Source organism: Gossypium raimondii, chromosome 9 (genome assembly GCF_025698545.1).
Source record: "Gossypium raimondii isolate GPD5lz chromosome 9, ASM2569854v1, whole genome shotgun sequence".
NCBI lineage: Eukaryota > Viridiplantae > Streptophyta > Magnoliopsida > Malvales > Malvaceae > Gossypium > Gossypium raimondii.
This window is the reverse complement of record NC_068573.1, coordinates 28,085,603-28,100,845: the sequence shown is the minus strand read 5'-3', so window position 1 is coordinate 28,100,845 and position 15,243 is coordinate 28,085,603. Positions and strand designations below refer to the sequence as shown.

General features: G+C 31.6%; 1 non-coding gene across 1 annotated transcript; it reads left to right on the top strand.

The window, feature by feature from the left end:
- Positions 1-6,354: 6,354 nt before the first annotated feature.
- On the top strand, positions 6,355-7,289 carry LOC105798825 (uncharacterized). The gene is made up of 4 exons (XR_008188512.1): positions 6,355-6,412; positions 6,655-6,742; positions 6,856-6,940; positions 7,118-7,289. It is a non-coding gene; the product is annotated as an uncharacterized LOC105798825 (transcript).
- Positions 7,290-15,243: the final 7,954 nt, after the last annotated feature.

The window sequence follows — 15,243 nt, the reverse complement described above, 5'->3', positions numbered from 1 at the left end:
AGGAAGACTAAATTGATAAAATGTGTAAATATCGAGGACTAAATTTGTTATTATACCTATAAAAGTAAGATAAGTTGACGAAAAGAGTGAACATTGTAATTAATTATCCTTAGTTGCTTACCTTCAAATTTAACATGAATTAATTTACTCTATTTTTTCGAAAATGATAAATTTCCTTTATAATAATATTAAAAAAAAACTAAAAAATCCTTTTACCCAAGTAAATAATAGTTATTAATGCATTTATGCAATTTAGCTTCAAGTTAGTGTGGAATAGGGTACATATTAATGTAGATATTGCTTTTGATACAATGCCTAAAATTATTCATAGTCTCTCCTCAATCTATAAATAGGAGAATAATATGCTTCAGCGTACTCAAACCCATGTCCTCCTACATTGACAATAATGTTCATGCCAATCGAACCAACACTCAATCTATTAGTATATATTTAATTATTTTACAGTTTATATATATAAATGAAAGTCCATATAAGTGTTTTTAAGCTTGATTGCTTTGAAATTTTTTCATTTTCTTTCAAGTAAAAGTATTTGTAAGGGTGATCTGAATATAAAATTAAAGTAATTTTCATAATTTTTATATGATTAATATTGTAATAATCTAATTATTAGATTTTATGTTCCATTCATATATATATATATATATATCATTCATTTTAAGTTTGACCTAAATTAAAGTTCTTTTTACTATTTGTTTTATGTAAAAAATTTAAGTGTTAAATATATATTAATATAGACAATATTTTAGATCGATAGAATTGATTCAAAATTTTATATGCATCACAAGTACAAGTATTTTAATAAGCTTAACAATTGGATTCTTAAAATATTAATAGTATAAAATATTATAGAAACTGTGGGTTGAGGAAAGAAGAAGACTAAAATGGTGTTGATAAAGTGTAAAACGTTGGGTTTATAATAGGTTAATTATGTTGTTAGTCCTGTATTTTGATAAAATTTGAGATTTAATTCTTGTATTTAAAAGTTAAATATTAAGCCTTCCTACTTCTTTAATTTAAAAATCTCAATCTAATTATTAAAATTACAAAAGGTTTCCGTAAAATATTGTCAGTTCCTAATGTGATGTATCATATGATTAATGAAAACAAATATGTTACATAGAAAACTAACAACAATGATAATGATTGGATTAGGATTCTGAAAAAGCATGATGGTTTAAAATTTTTTAAATATAGAGATTAAATCTCAAATTATATAGAAGTAGAGTGACTAATAGTATATCTTTTAACTTTTTTAATTAAAGTAGAATTTCATGGTGATAAGTTATTTCTTAAATTATTAATTTAAATAATGGAGAAACAATTCTTAATTTTATTTTTTTGGTTGAAAAAAGATAACTTTAAGCGAAAAACTCAAAAAATTATACTAGTGATTCAAAGCAAGAACATAATCCGCCTCAATTAAACTTCTAGCTGATTGCGGTGGTTCTTCAAACCAATGAATTTGTGTGGAATTAGTCGCCATACACTTGGCCATATGATCAGCTAATGTATTTTGCGACCTCGGAATATGACGAACAAGGACCTTCTAATTCAGACTCAATTGAAGAACAAAGATAAATGAAATAGTAATTTAGGTGAAGAGAAGTAATTAATTAGTAGTTGAGATGAATTTCCTCCTTTTCTCACGGATCTACTACTCCAAAAATTAGAAAGAAAAAAGAAAACTAAATTTTTTTAATTCAATTTCCACACACAAGGAATTCATTTATTTGTGCTTAAAAATCAAAAGAATGAATAAATTTAAAGATAAAACAGCGGGGAGTCTTTCACATTTATTTTCGGATTCACCTTCACCTTCTTCTCCACCTCAACTTCAACTTTATCAGGTAATTCCCCTTTCGAAAACTACATTTTCTTCTTAAATTACATTTCAATTGATAATTCTAGAATTTTGAAAATAAAAATTCAAAAGAAGATTTAAGTAATTCAAATCTCAATGCTCTAATAATTGAACCCATCACCAAACCAATTATATCATCGATTTTAGATTTAACTATTAAAAATAAAAAAATTCGATAACTTCTTAAAAATTAAAAAAAATAGAAAGAATCATAAAATATAAGAAAAAGAAAGTAGAAATGAATAAAAAACATAAATGTTCTTTTTATAAATATTTTATATATTTTAATTTTATAAGATTTTGCAACATATATTTGGTTAATTTAAAATTAGCATATAAAATGTTATGCAAAATTTTAGATTAGATCAAAGTTGTTTAATTTTTTAGGTTCGAGACTATGATATAAAATAAAATTTAAGTAAGATAGATTTGAGTAAAGATTGGAGTGAGAAAAAAAATCATTAAAATAATAATAAATTAACAAAGTTACGAAAATATGTAAAATTAATCTAGATATAAAATCCAAATTTATGCATATGTGAATTCCGTTTGTTGAGTTGGTGTGACCTAGATCTGGTTATGGGTTGATCGGGTTGAATTCAGAGTGAGCTGATATAAAATTTTAGGTCCATTTTCTCGGATTGAGCTCAACCCGACCTAAAAAATGTCTAGATTAAAAATGCTCTCAAGCCCGACTTGACCTGCACATATTAAATTTTTCTAGATTATTTTTTATATAAAAAAATTTAAAAATATAATATATCAAATACACTAAAAATATCAAAATAAATGTTTCCTAACAAATTAAAAATATTTATATTTAAATAACACTAAGATAGTTGCAACTTATACCTCTAAGATAGTAACAAAATTAATAATAAAATAAGAGTTATACAATATCGAAACAATAACAACAAAATAGTAATAATATAATAACGAAATTGTAGCAAAACAACAATGAAACAATAGCGAAACAATAGCGAAACAATAAAAAAATAACTGACCCAAGCCGAGCTCGAGCCAAAAAACCCTACTCAAGGTCTGATCCATTTAAAAAACAAGTATTATTTTTTGTCTAAGCCCATTCGGACCTATATTTTTACATAAACCTCCCATTTTTTTAAACCAACGTTCAAACCTGGATGGATAACTCGACCCATGATCAGTTCTTGTATCATCCTTCAACTAAGTTTTAATTGAGTTAACCGATTAGAAAAACCCTTCCAGTAAACATTATTGTAAAGGTGTCATTTCAAGCAAATTTTTTTATAAATATATATAATTTTCATAGTATGTAATAGATTATTGTCATTTATTTATAGATTTTACGTATGAATTTCAGTTATATACTTTTTGGTTGTTGGGTTGATTTGGTAAAACGAAGCTTTTCGAAATTGTAGGGAAGATGGTATTCGAAAGGGTTAAATTCACTGTCTTCACTATTTTCTTACATAATACCATCAGCAAGCATAGATGATGATGATAAGCCCAAATCCAACGATCATGGAAACGTCGACATCAAGCCAATCGGTTCCCTTCCTGATCGATGGAGGAACCAGAAACTCCAATTGGAAGATGAATCCTTAGATAGCTGTAAAGAATACACCATTACCTATGTCAGCGAAGATTTGAAAAAGGTTTGCGAAGATAAGAAGAGTATCTGGACAGAGTTTGAGAATAAGCAGCAAATGATTAGCCCACGCGGCGGTGGCGGCAGCAGCAGCGATTCGGATGAGTTTCATGAAGCGGGGGAGCAATTGAGTCCCGTAAAGGGGTCGCTAAATCTTTCAGATGAATCGGTGTTTATTAACCGTGAATTGTTCGAATTCCTGGGGTCTTCGCTTCCCAATATTGTTAAGGGTTGTCAATGGGTGTTGCTGTATAGGTAAGTCTTCCACAAAAGGTTGGTAAATCAAATTTCAAAAGCGGTGTGGTTTTTGATTTGGTAACAACTGATTCAAATGAAGGGCAGTACGTGGAAACATGGAATATCACTCCGTACACTTATTCGTAAGAGCACTGAGCTTCCTGCAGGTCCCTCTTTGCTGGTATTTGTGTTTTGTAACTATAATATTCAAGAATTTCCCATTTACATAAATATATAATTACGATTGCATCTCAAACTCACAGTTAAGTTGGAATTAATTGGGTGGTGTTGTATGAATTACAGATTACTGGAGATAGGGAAGGAGCTATCTTCGGTGCAATGCTAGAATGCCCTTTGATGCCCACTCCAAGGAGAAAATATCAAGTACGCTTTCTTCCTCCTTATTTTTCGGATTTCCTATATGTATTTATGCTTCTGTCAATATTCTCAATCCAAATACGGTTTGAAAATTTAAAGATAAATTAAAGAATTTTATTTATGGAATTTGAGTTGCAATTTTTACAAGTTTCTTGAATACAAACAAATTTTTTGGTTCTTTTTTCAATAGTCGGATCTAAATATCATCTATATTTGATCTTGGATAGACACAGTTTGCTTAAAATGTCATTTAGATTTGATCTTGAAATATTGGAGGAGCTTTGACTTAAGGGAATCATAAGTAGCAGTCATGTCCTTTATATATGATGAATAAGTCACAAAAATGGTTAATTTTGTCCTAGTTTCCTTTTTATACTTTCCATTTACATGAAAAAGTAACTCTCCCCATTACTTGTGAGAAAATAGCTCTCAATAAAATATTATATTCTAAAGAAAGTAAACCAATTTTTACATACCAAATATTAAATTTACATTTCAACCAATTAATTTTTTTAAAAAACTGATAATAGTCCATTATACCAATTCCACTCTTAAAGTTTCCTCAGCCATGCAGCCAAAAAAAACTATTGCAACAAGTTCAAAACCAACATTTAAACTACCAAACTAAACTTATTCAATCTATTGCTCTTCTCCTAAGGGTACTAGATATTTACCACAACAACTCTGTTTGTGGTGAATAAGTTGACAATGATTTGCTCTTATCGAGTCAATTATAAATATAAAAAATTTCTAAATTTATTCACTCATTTTCTTGAAATAAATGTATGTAAATTTTCGTATAGTCAATATTACCATAACTAGGGACGAAGCTAGGATAAAACATGAGGGGGGAGGCAAGTATAATAGTCTATACTGTTCCAATCCCAAGTAATTTAAATTTTCTTTTAGACAAAATTTTAGTATGTTTCGATCCATTTTAATCAACACAATTTGTATACTGATATGCAGTATCCAATATAAGAATTTCTAAAAATTTCAACAACCTTAATATATATAAAAATTAAATAATATTCACATGAATAAATAGACCACCACCTACATCCTTTGTGTGCTACCGCCCAGATTCACTAGTTTTCACAATAAGAAAAAAAAAAGAGTACTTTTAGAAAAGATTTAAAAAAGTGTTGAAACCATACCTTAGTGAAAACAAATTCCAAATCCCTTGGACCAATCTCTTAAACTTGTTAAAAAGCAATTTCTTTGTTAGAAACATTTTTTTGAATAATTTTAAAAATTAAGAAACAAATAAACCTTAAATTAAAAACCCATCTAATCCATAGGTATCATTGAAACTTTTACTTTCAAATTAGAATATATATATATATATATATATATATATATTTGATAAAATGCTTAATTTTACCTATGACCTTTCTCTATTTTTAAATTGGAGGAAAATACGTTTAGATGTACTCGAACCTACATCCTTCTCATCAATGGCAAAACCACATACACTATCATGGAGTCAAAAATAAAACAAAATATTTTATAATTTTATAAATATATATAATATACAATTAGTGTATTGACCCCGCAAAAAATTTAAAAACATTCTCCTAAAAATATGTTTCCATAGAAAATTGAAAAATACTTGCCAAAATTTTTGAAAAGTAATTATTTTATAACATTAATTATTTTCTATAAAATAAATGAATCTTTCTCCATACACAAAACTAAAAATCTCTTTTTATTTTATTTTCTTCCAACACTCGTTACTTTCCTCTCAAAATTTTCTTATTGTTTCACATGCTCTCTATAAATTTTACAAAATAGGTTAATTTTGATGCTTTCAAGTGGTCTCCCTAATTTGGTAGCAACTTTTCTTTTCTTTTTTTCAAGCTTATTTGATTAATCTCTAGAAAATTAAGAGTGCAACTTTATTTGTTATAGATTAGGATTTTCATGCAATATTTAGTTTATTTATTGATTGAATGATTTTGGGATTTTGATTTTGTATAAGATTCCTAACATCGTAATTGGATAATAATTTTAGAGGTTGATTGATATAAATAATTAAAGAAATTATGATTGATTGTATTTATAATCTTGAATTTCTTGAATATTAATTAGAAATTTAGTATTTTTATTTAGAATTTTTCGTTGCTAATATAATTATTATGAATCTTATATTTGAAAAATTGATATATTAGTTTGTCACGACACACTTAAATTATTTAAAATTATTAGCTGTATGTGACAGGGAACAAACCAGACGTTTGTATTTACATCCACATACGGTGTACCAAGGCTATTCAGACCAACCGGTAATACAAATTGGCAAAGCATTTTATGTATTTTATTTCTTAATAATGTAGTCAACACAAATCTAACCCATTTTCATCTACAATGTGGATCCTCAAATATGCTATGTATTTATATGATTCTTCATTTTGTTTATTATTATCTTACACATACATAAACATAAGCACAACGATATGTTCATTCAAAGACCTGGAAAAAATTGAATATTTACAGGCTCTGACTTGTTTGTGATTTATCAAAACAGGTGCCAATCGTTATTATTATATGTGTTTGAATGACTTGTTAGCACTTGGTGGGGGTGCCAACTTTGCTTTGTGCTTGGATGGAGATCTGTATGTTGCTCCTTTTTCAATTATTTCTTTGAATTTTTTTGTGTTTGAGGTATATTTTGATATCACCATTGAGATACCTTTGAAAATTTTTAAACATTTATTTTTTGCATCAGATTAAATGGAACTAGTGGACCTTGTGAAACATTTGGAAACAAGTGTTTGGCTCATAACGAGGAATTTGAACTAAAGAATGTCGAGGTAAATTTAGTTTATTCGTGATCAAAGTTGTTAAAATTGGATTAGATAAAAAAATTAATTATATAAAAAATTAATAATCTAATCGATTCGATAATTATATCAAAACCCAGTTTTCCTTTTGTTGTTTCGAGTATTTGTGTTAGATGGTATTGATTGTGTGCATTTGGAATGGTGCAGCTTTGGGGATTCAAGCATGCATATAGAAATACCTTAAACTGAAAGCAATTACTAAAAGAACGATGGGATTTTTAGCACATATGTAAGTATTGTATAGAAAGTACTTTGAAGGTGATGGGCAAATTGCTGGTAGGTTGTTATGGAGGTTTCTGAATAGTAATGCTGATGCTGTTTGTGTGTGGAACATCTGCATTCTTTTCTTTTGTAATATCTAGATTTATAATTTTTAAATTCGAATTCATTTATAATTTACATTAAATTTGAATTAAATAGAATTGTTTGCCCAATATCAAAATCTATTAAATATTACAAATCAGTTAATGAAATAAAAATTCTAAATTTTATTATTTAAAGATACATGAATCCTTTTAAAGGTAGATTTGAGTAGATTTTTGAATCCGTTTTATTATTTAATTATTTTATTGAATTGATGTCACTCTCAATCAAGTCACCAATTCAGTTGCTAAATTACGATAATGTCTTTTTGTAATTAAACAAAGCTATAATATTTGAGGGTACTTTAATCTTTTCATTAAAAAATAATAAAAATATGTCTGTGGTGGGATTTAATCCCAAATCAATTTACCATTCAACTAAAACTCTGTTTTTGATATATTTATACATTTAAAATTTAATCATGCACACTTTATCACTTTTATCAACTGTTCTATATTTGTGGTTTTCACACGTATATGTGTGTGATAAGATTTCTAATATATATAATATGTATATTTAAATATTTTATTAAGTTAGTATCACATTTAATTGAGTCATTAACTTAGTTATGAAATTATAAATATATTCATTCTTTTAAATTATAATTAATATTATTATAATTACAATTTTGTCTTTTCATACTTTTATATTATCTTTAAATAAAAGAATTAAAATTATTTTTAAAAAATGAGATGTACTTGTTCCTTATAGTTGCAAATAGAAACTAGTTCTCAAGTCCTTTTGTGTTTATTTTTAAATTTATTAATTAGTATATTTTTATAATTTTAAAACTATATATTTATTAATTAAATGAGAATTGGTCTAATTTATGATAAAAGTCTATTATTAAAAAAAAAGCAAATGAGTGAATAAAATAATGTTTTAAAAATAATGAAAATAAAAAGTAAGAAATAATTTATAATATTTTATTAAGAAATTAGATAAAATAACTTGTCACTCAAATATAAATAAAAATTTTACCTACAAAGAACCATTACTTTAATACTTCATTTTCTATGACATAATATTTTATAAGTAAACAATATTCACACACAATTATGTCACACCCGATTTTCTCTTTTGTCCCAACATTAAAGGAAAGTTAGGATCTAATTGAATAGAATGGCGAATTGGCGAGCTCTACTGGGAAATTCAGAAATTTTAGTGGCTGAATTTTGGATAGTTGGATCTCAATTCTAGTTTAGTTAGATTGAAACCGACTATCTCCTTAGGAGGAGATAAAATAATTAGCAATGAATGACTAAAATGGATTAAGGAGACTGTGCAAAATTTGGATATATATGTGCGGAGAGGAAATAATTCTCTTGAATTAACTGGTAATCTCCCTCTTGTCTGTAACATCTTCTTCGGTTACTCCAAAGAGGAAGAAGAAGAAATTCTAGAAAGCTTTGCATGGGGGAGTAAACGTGAGATTCGAGTCTAGAAAGAAGAGAATTTGATGAGCTGGTAAGCACCTAAACTCCTTATACTCGTGGATTAGAGGAAAGAGAAGTGAATTCTTGAAAAGTTTTTGTATAATTATGGATTATGGATTCTTAAGTTTTGAATACCTTCGATTTAACCGATAAATGGTTGTCATGCTTAGCTGTCAGGATGAAGGAGGCTTTGGCGTTTAGACAAGCTAAGCTGACGAGGATAAAGGAAGCAATGTGAGTTTTTGTACTCTCTTCTTTCCCTTTGAATGATGTTTGTTGTGTTGTTAACATGTTCTGTTTAGATGATTGTTCTGGGTGTAATCTGAAATCTATAGTTGTACATGATTTCAGTGATTGAGCAAATCAAGCATGTATATTATTGTGGAAAAAAATGAATAATTGCTTGTATGCTTTATGTGTGTGCAATGTGTTAGTGTATTGTCGTGTTAGAATATGGCGTATTGCCTTAAAGTGTCAGTGTTTTGAATGTTATGCAAGAAATGCATGTTACATCTTATGAAGAGTACGGAGGGAACTTACCTCGATGGGGTAGATGAAGTTAGGAATAATTAGCGGAATAGAGGAATGTGCGGATTGATAAAGGGATTCATGGGACTTTGGCGGCATTGTGGAATGGTATCGATTGGCTCACTAGAGTGACACCATGATGATTGTATATCAAATCTATGGACCAAAACTGTAATGGCGGTTATTGACTGGTCATTTGGGGCAACATCGTGGAAACGATTTATAGGTCCTTTGGGAGAACACCTCAGAAGAGGTTTATTGATTCCTCCGAATTGAGAGTTTTCTAGAATAGTAAATATGGGTTCATATGGTGTAAGACCATAACTGGACTATGACAACATATGGAGTTCGCCAAGACATTAAACATGAGTTCATACTGTGTAAGACCATAGCTGGGCTATGGCGACTGACTGGCATCGTACATGAGCGATAAAAGGTAATAGAGGTTGATATGGTGCTTCGGGTTTTAGAGGATTAAGGTGTTGGTTCCCTTGATTTGAAGCTCCCACTTGATTCCCTCCCCACCTAAGGTTAGGATGGTCACTGCATCCCGGGTTATAGATGTTGGAGTAAGGGTTATATCTTTTATTCCCTACATAGCTAACCTCCATATGATTGCTCTCATCATCATGTCTTGTATTAAAATGGGTTAGATTAAGTTGGTTTTGGACTTGCGCCTTGGCCGCACTCATCTCTAATTGATTAATTCATTCAAGGACTTGTTGATACTTTTCCTCGCTACCCACATTGTTCACTGCCGATTGTTTGGCCTAATATGTGAACTGCTCAATCGACCACATGTAAGAGTTCTTCGCCATGTCCTTGATGAGTTAACAAGACTCGATGTAGATTTTTAACATGAATGCTCTTGCGGATGCTCCATCAAGACTAAAGTGTAAGTTTTTGTCAAGTCCATTGTAGAAGACTTGAAGTTGTAGCCAATCTTGTAAACCATGGTATGGATACTTGCGCAACATCAACTTAAATCACTCCCATGCCTCATATAATAACCTTCATTCCAATAGTCGAAAATTTGTAATATCCATACGAAATTTTAGGGTCTTGTTCGGGGGAAAATACTTTGCCAAAAATTTGCTCGTTAGCTCGTCCCAAGTGTTGATGGAATCTACTGGCTGCGAATCTAACCACATAAAAGCATCGTCAGTAAGAGAGAAAGGGAATAACCAAAGACAGATAGTGTCATCGAACACCCCATTATACTTGAAAGTATCACAAATGGTTAGAAACTGCTTAAGGTGTTGATTTGGATCCTCATTCATTGACCCTCAAAATTGAAGGTTCAATGTATCATTTGGATCATAACCGGTTTGATTTCGAAGTTGTTAGCATTAATTGCGATTAATGCTACCTTAAACAACATCTAAGTTGGGCATCGCATAGTCGCGCAAAGTTTGTTACTCCATGGGTAGGTGTGGTGATTGTCAAATCTCTCATTACAGATTTTCGATAGGTTGCTCTCTCGGTGGAAACAAGATGTTTCTAGGGTGTTACACCCTCTTCGCGTGTGTGATGATACGTTCTGGTTTTGGCTCAAATGGTAAGACACAGTTACTGGTTCGAGTCATACAACATCTCTCAAAAGCACAAGAGAGTGAAAAAAATTAATTAAAAATTGTGATAGAAAAATAAAAACAAATAGAAAACAAGTTTGTATATATAAATCCTACTTTTTCTATTTATCTCTACCTAAAACTGTTTACTACAAATTACTCAATCTCAAACTATCTCCCCGACAACAGTGCCAACAACTTGACCAACGTCATACATGAGGGATTAAATAATAAATTTATAAAACAATTTTAAAAGCCCTGTTTTACTGCAAGCGTATAGGTCAATTGTAATAATTATAGTGTTACAATGAAAAACCAGAGTATTCCAAGGATAGAACCCAAGGGAGATGGTGATTGAGCGATAGCTAGCATACACGATAGAGTCTAAGTGGCTACTAATACAATTTTATAGTACGAAAATTCATAACATGGTAAAGTTACAAGAAAATTAAATATGCTACTCCAATGACTAAATTGTAAGGAATGTAAAACTAAAAAATTATCTAATAAATAATTAATGGTGGTTGGTTGACTTTGATGTGGTTTACTGATCCTCGGACAAGGGACTTAGATTGCATAAATTACTTAGTAGATCCCTTTTATATTTCGATTTCAATTTTACCGACTTAGACAAATTAGCTCTGGTTTATCTTCCGATCTCACCGGTTAATCCGAGACTAATGAACGGGTGCACGATAAGATTACCTTCTGGTCTCACATGCCTAGATATCCCCTCAAGGGCGTCACTTCCTAAGTTTTTATGTCTATTCTATTTAGTCTAATTTATTACGATTTAGTTCTTTGTCCAAAGGTTTTAGTTTACCCACATCTCCATCAATCAACCTCCTTTGAGGTTTAGTTACTCATGCTGAAAGTGAAAAAAAATGAACATGGAAATAGAAAACAAAGCAGCCATAAAAGTAAAACTTAAGAAAAATAACAATGTTGGGATTTTTATGCAAGAAAATGTGAACAACATGAAACTAAAAGCATTTAACTAGAAAATCTAAAGCAATACACATAAAAGGAACAAACTTTAACAAATTTAAAGTAAAATAAACCAAAATACATTGAACTAAAGCTTAAAGTGTCTTGAAATCAAGGTATATGGCTTGAAAGTGTAAATAAACCTTAGCTACAGTAATAACTAAGTTAACTAACATTAAGAACACCAAGAACAAGAAGTAAATGCAGAAAAATAAAATATAAACTAAGGTAGAAGATGAGAAAATGAAAACTCTAGAAAAGTGCAGAGAAAACTAAGAGAAAACTAAACCTAAAACTAAGCTAATGTGTGTATCTCTCCTCAACAATTTTTGACTGTTTTAAGATGTCTTCTAATGACTTTTTATTTCCAAAATTGCCTTTACATGGTCCTTGGATGATTAGTGGACTGGGTGGACAAATACTTGTCCCTCTAACGAAGGTAGTGTCATGATACCTAGAAGTGGATATCACAACACCTTGGGCAATGTCAAGCCTTGGGGTCTCCTTTGAAGGATGGATATCACAATACTCAAAGAGGATATCACGATACCACAGAAGAGAGTCTTCTTTTTTCCAAACTGTTGGAGGTGTCGCAATTCCAAAGTGTAGATATCGCAATACCCTTTGCCTTGGTGCCGTTCTTGCTCATTTTCGATCTCCAACACGTCCCTACATCAGTCAATCACATGTTAGGCCTCCCAATGGCGCTATTGGCCAATTTGGGTCATAAATTGGGTAAAAATGAGACTTTTCCACTTATCAACTAAAAATCTAAAATAACGAAAAACTACGCTAAAGAAGCTATTTTGCTCGAGGAAAAGCCTAATTTGCCACATCAATTTGTGGCAGACTAGCAATAGATAAAGTCTGCCAGGATGGTGAACTAAGAAGTTGTTAGGGCAAGAAAAGAGAGATCATTGTATGAATCGTACGACGAGTAGCATGATTGGATGAATGCGGCGTGTCTAAAAATACGGGTAAACGAGAAAGTAAAAGAAATAACCAAAGTATGATGACAAGAAAAGTTGGTAGAAGTTTCTGATAATGTGGGTAAGCTTGTTAATGAGAGTCCACCAAATTTTTACGGAGAAAGGAATTGGTATATGCGATCTTAAAAAGATAGAAGAGATAGAAGGGAAACCTTATTTGAGGTATGAAGTAACCCACTAGTATAAGTCTGTCGGTGTTTGTGGAGTAAACCAATATTGGGGATGATAATGAGATGATCAAGCAAAACCTAAACCTAAGGGTCTGTGGGTAAAAGGCAGCCAGAAATGTGTAAGTCCACCAAGGTTCCCTTTGAGGCAATGATCGCCCAAATGGTCTGATCGATATAGTCCACTAAAGATCTACAAAGAAAGAGGATGTATGACTAGGACTATGTAATGCAAGATAGTCCACAAGGGCCATCAGATGAGGAAGTTCGCTAAGGCTACCTTGGGCGGACAGTCCACTGGGAAGTAGTGGAAAAGATAGTTTGTTGAGAGCTATCTATTAAATTCAATTTCTTAGAAGATTGGACTAAAGAGAACCAATATCTTAGGGATACATTTCGAGATATGAATCGACCAGGAAAAGGGGGTTTCTATTCAGATAGCTTACCATTATGTTTAGTATTGTGAATTAGGACAAGAGAAAGTGTCCTCCATTTAAGATGGACCACAATAAGGCTAAATAAAAAGTAGGCATTCGTAAGAGTAATGTGGAAAATCCTAATTTTTGTCTAGTATGGGATGAATGGATCAAGGTAAGAATCCAAAGTTGAGGTGAGCATAATTGAAAGACAGCTAATGGTAGTTAGCGAACTATATATCCAAGTGTACAGTTATGCTTGTTAAAGTAAAAGGGGATTTGGGATGAGACGGAATAAGGCCAATACCATAGGGAATCATTATCGTTGAAGGATGCATTTACGTTTAAAATAGTTGAAAACCTCGCCAACGGCGAGCGTCAGGAAAGGGCAAGGCGTTGACCATGCCAGTAAATCTGCGGAATGCCGACGATAGACAAGGAGTTTGAAATCTCTATCATAAATTTTATTTCCTGAAGATTACAAAATATTGTTGTTGCACTGTGTCATAGAATCTCATTAAGTTCATTTGAACCTTCAAATTTACTACTTAATTTGTAGAAGAAATGTTTGACTCAAGGATCGGATGAAGGGACCAAGCCAGGCACCGTCAATTTTGAAGGATGGGCATAGAAGTCATTCATGTGTATAGAGGGGCTCCCTTAGAGGCCACGCCTCGAGGATTAGGTTGGATGTATCAGTTTAAAAGTATTAATTTGAAAATGTAGATACTGCTATATAACACCCCTAGCTCACATCTGTCATTGAAATAGGGAATCAGAGCATTACCGAAGCTTATCGATCAAACAAACATAAATTTAAACATTGATATCATATAATATTCAGGCCAAAACCAATTAAATTCATACATAATGTCCTTTATTTGATCCCTCGAGGCCCAAAATACATGTTAGAAATAAATCGGGTGTAACACCCCTAACCCGTATCCGATGCTAGAATAGGGTTACAGAGCATTACCAGACTTATAGGTCAAACAATCATACATCTCGAATTCATTTCTCATTCAACTTAACAACTATTCAAATTCATTAATATAGTCCCTAATACGAGCCCTCGAGGCCCCAAATAGACATTAAAAGTAGTTCGAGACTAAACCGAGTACTCAAGGAATTTTTTTGAAAAACATTAAAATTTTTCAAAATGCAGGGGACACACGCTTGTATGGCTAGGCCGTGTGAGACTCACACGGCCAAGAGACATGCCCGTATCTCAGGTCGCGTGGGCATTCGAAATGGGGAAACACGGCCGTGTCCCAGCCCGTGTCTGAGCCCGTGTAACTCACTGACTTGGGTCACACAGCCAACTCACACGTCTATGTGTCAGGCTATGTACCTTTCGAAATGGCCTCACACGCTCGTGTGCCAGGTCGTGTGTTATGCCGTGTGAAAACTGGAGGGTATACTGACTTGAGCCACATGGCCAAGCCACACGCTCGTGTGCCAGGTCGTGTGAAGCTACTGACTTGATTTCTAAAGAAGTATCAGGGGACACACGGTCGTGTCACCTGGCCATGTGTCACACACGGCTGAGACACATGCCCGTGTCTCTGCCCGTATGGACAAAAATAGGCTATTTTCCAAGCCATATTTCTCACCCAATGTGGTACCAACCTAAGCTCAACAATGCACATACAACTATGGCATAAATATGCATTCAAAACCAACAAATATCAATTTCATAACATGTTATAATATCACACACAATCATGATTCTCATGGGTATGTCAAAAGACTATTTATAACATGTAAAAATATGCTTCCAAAATATACCTAAATGGTCAAGCATATATATGAATAA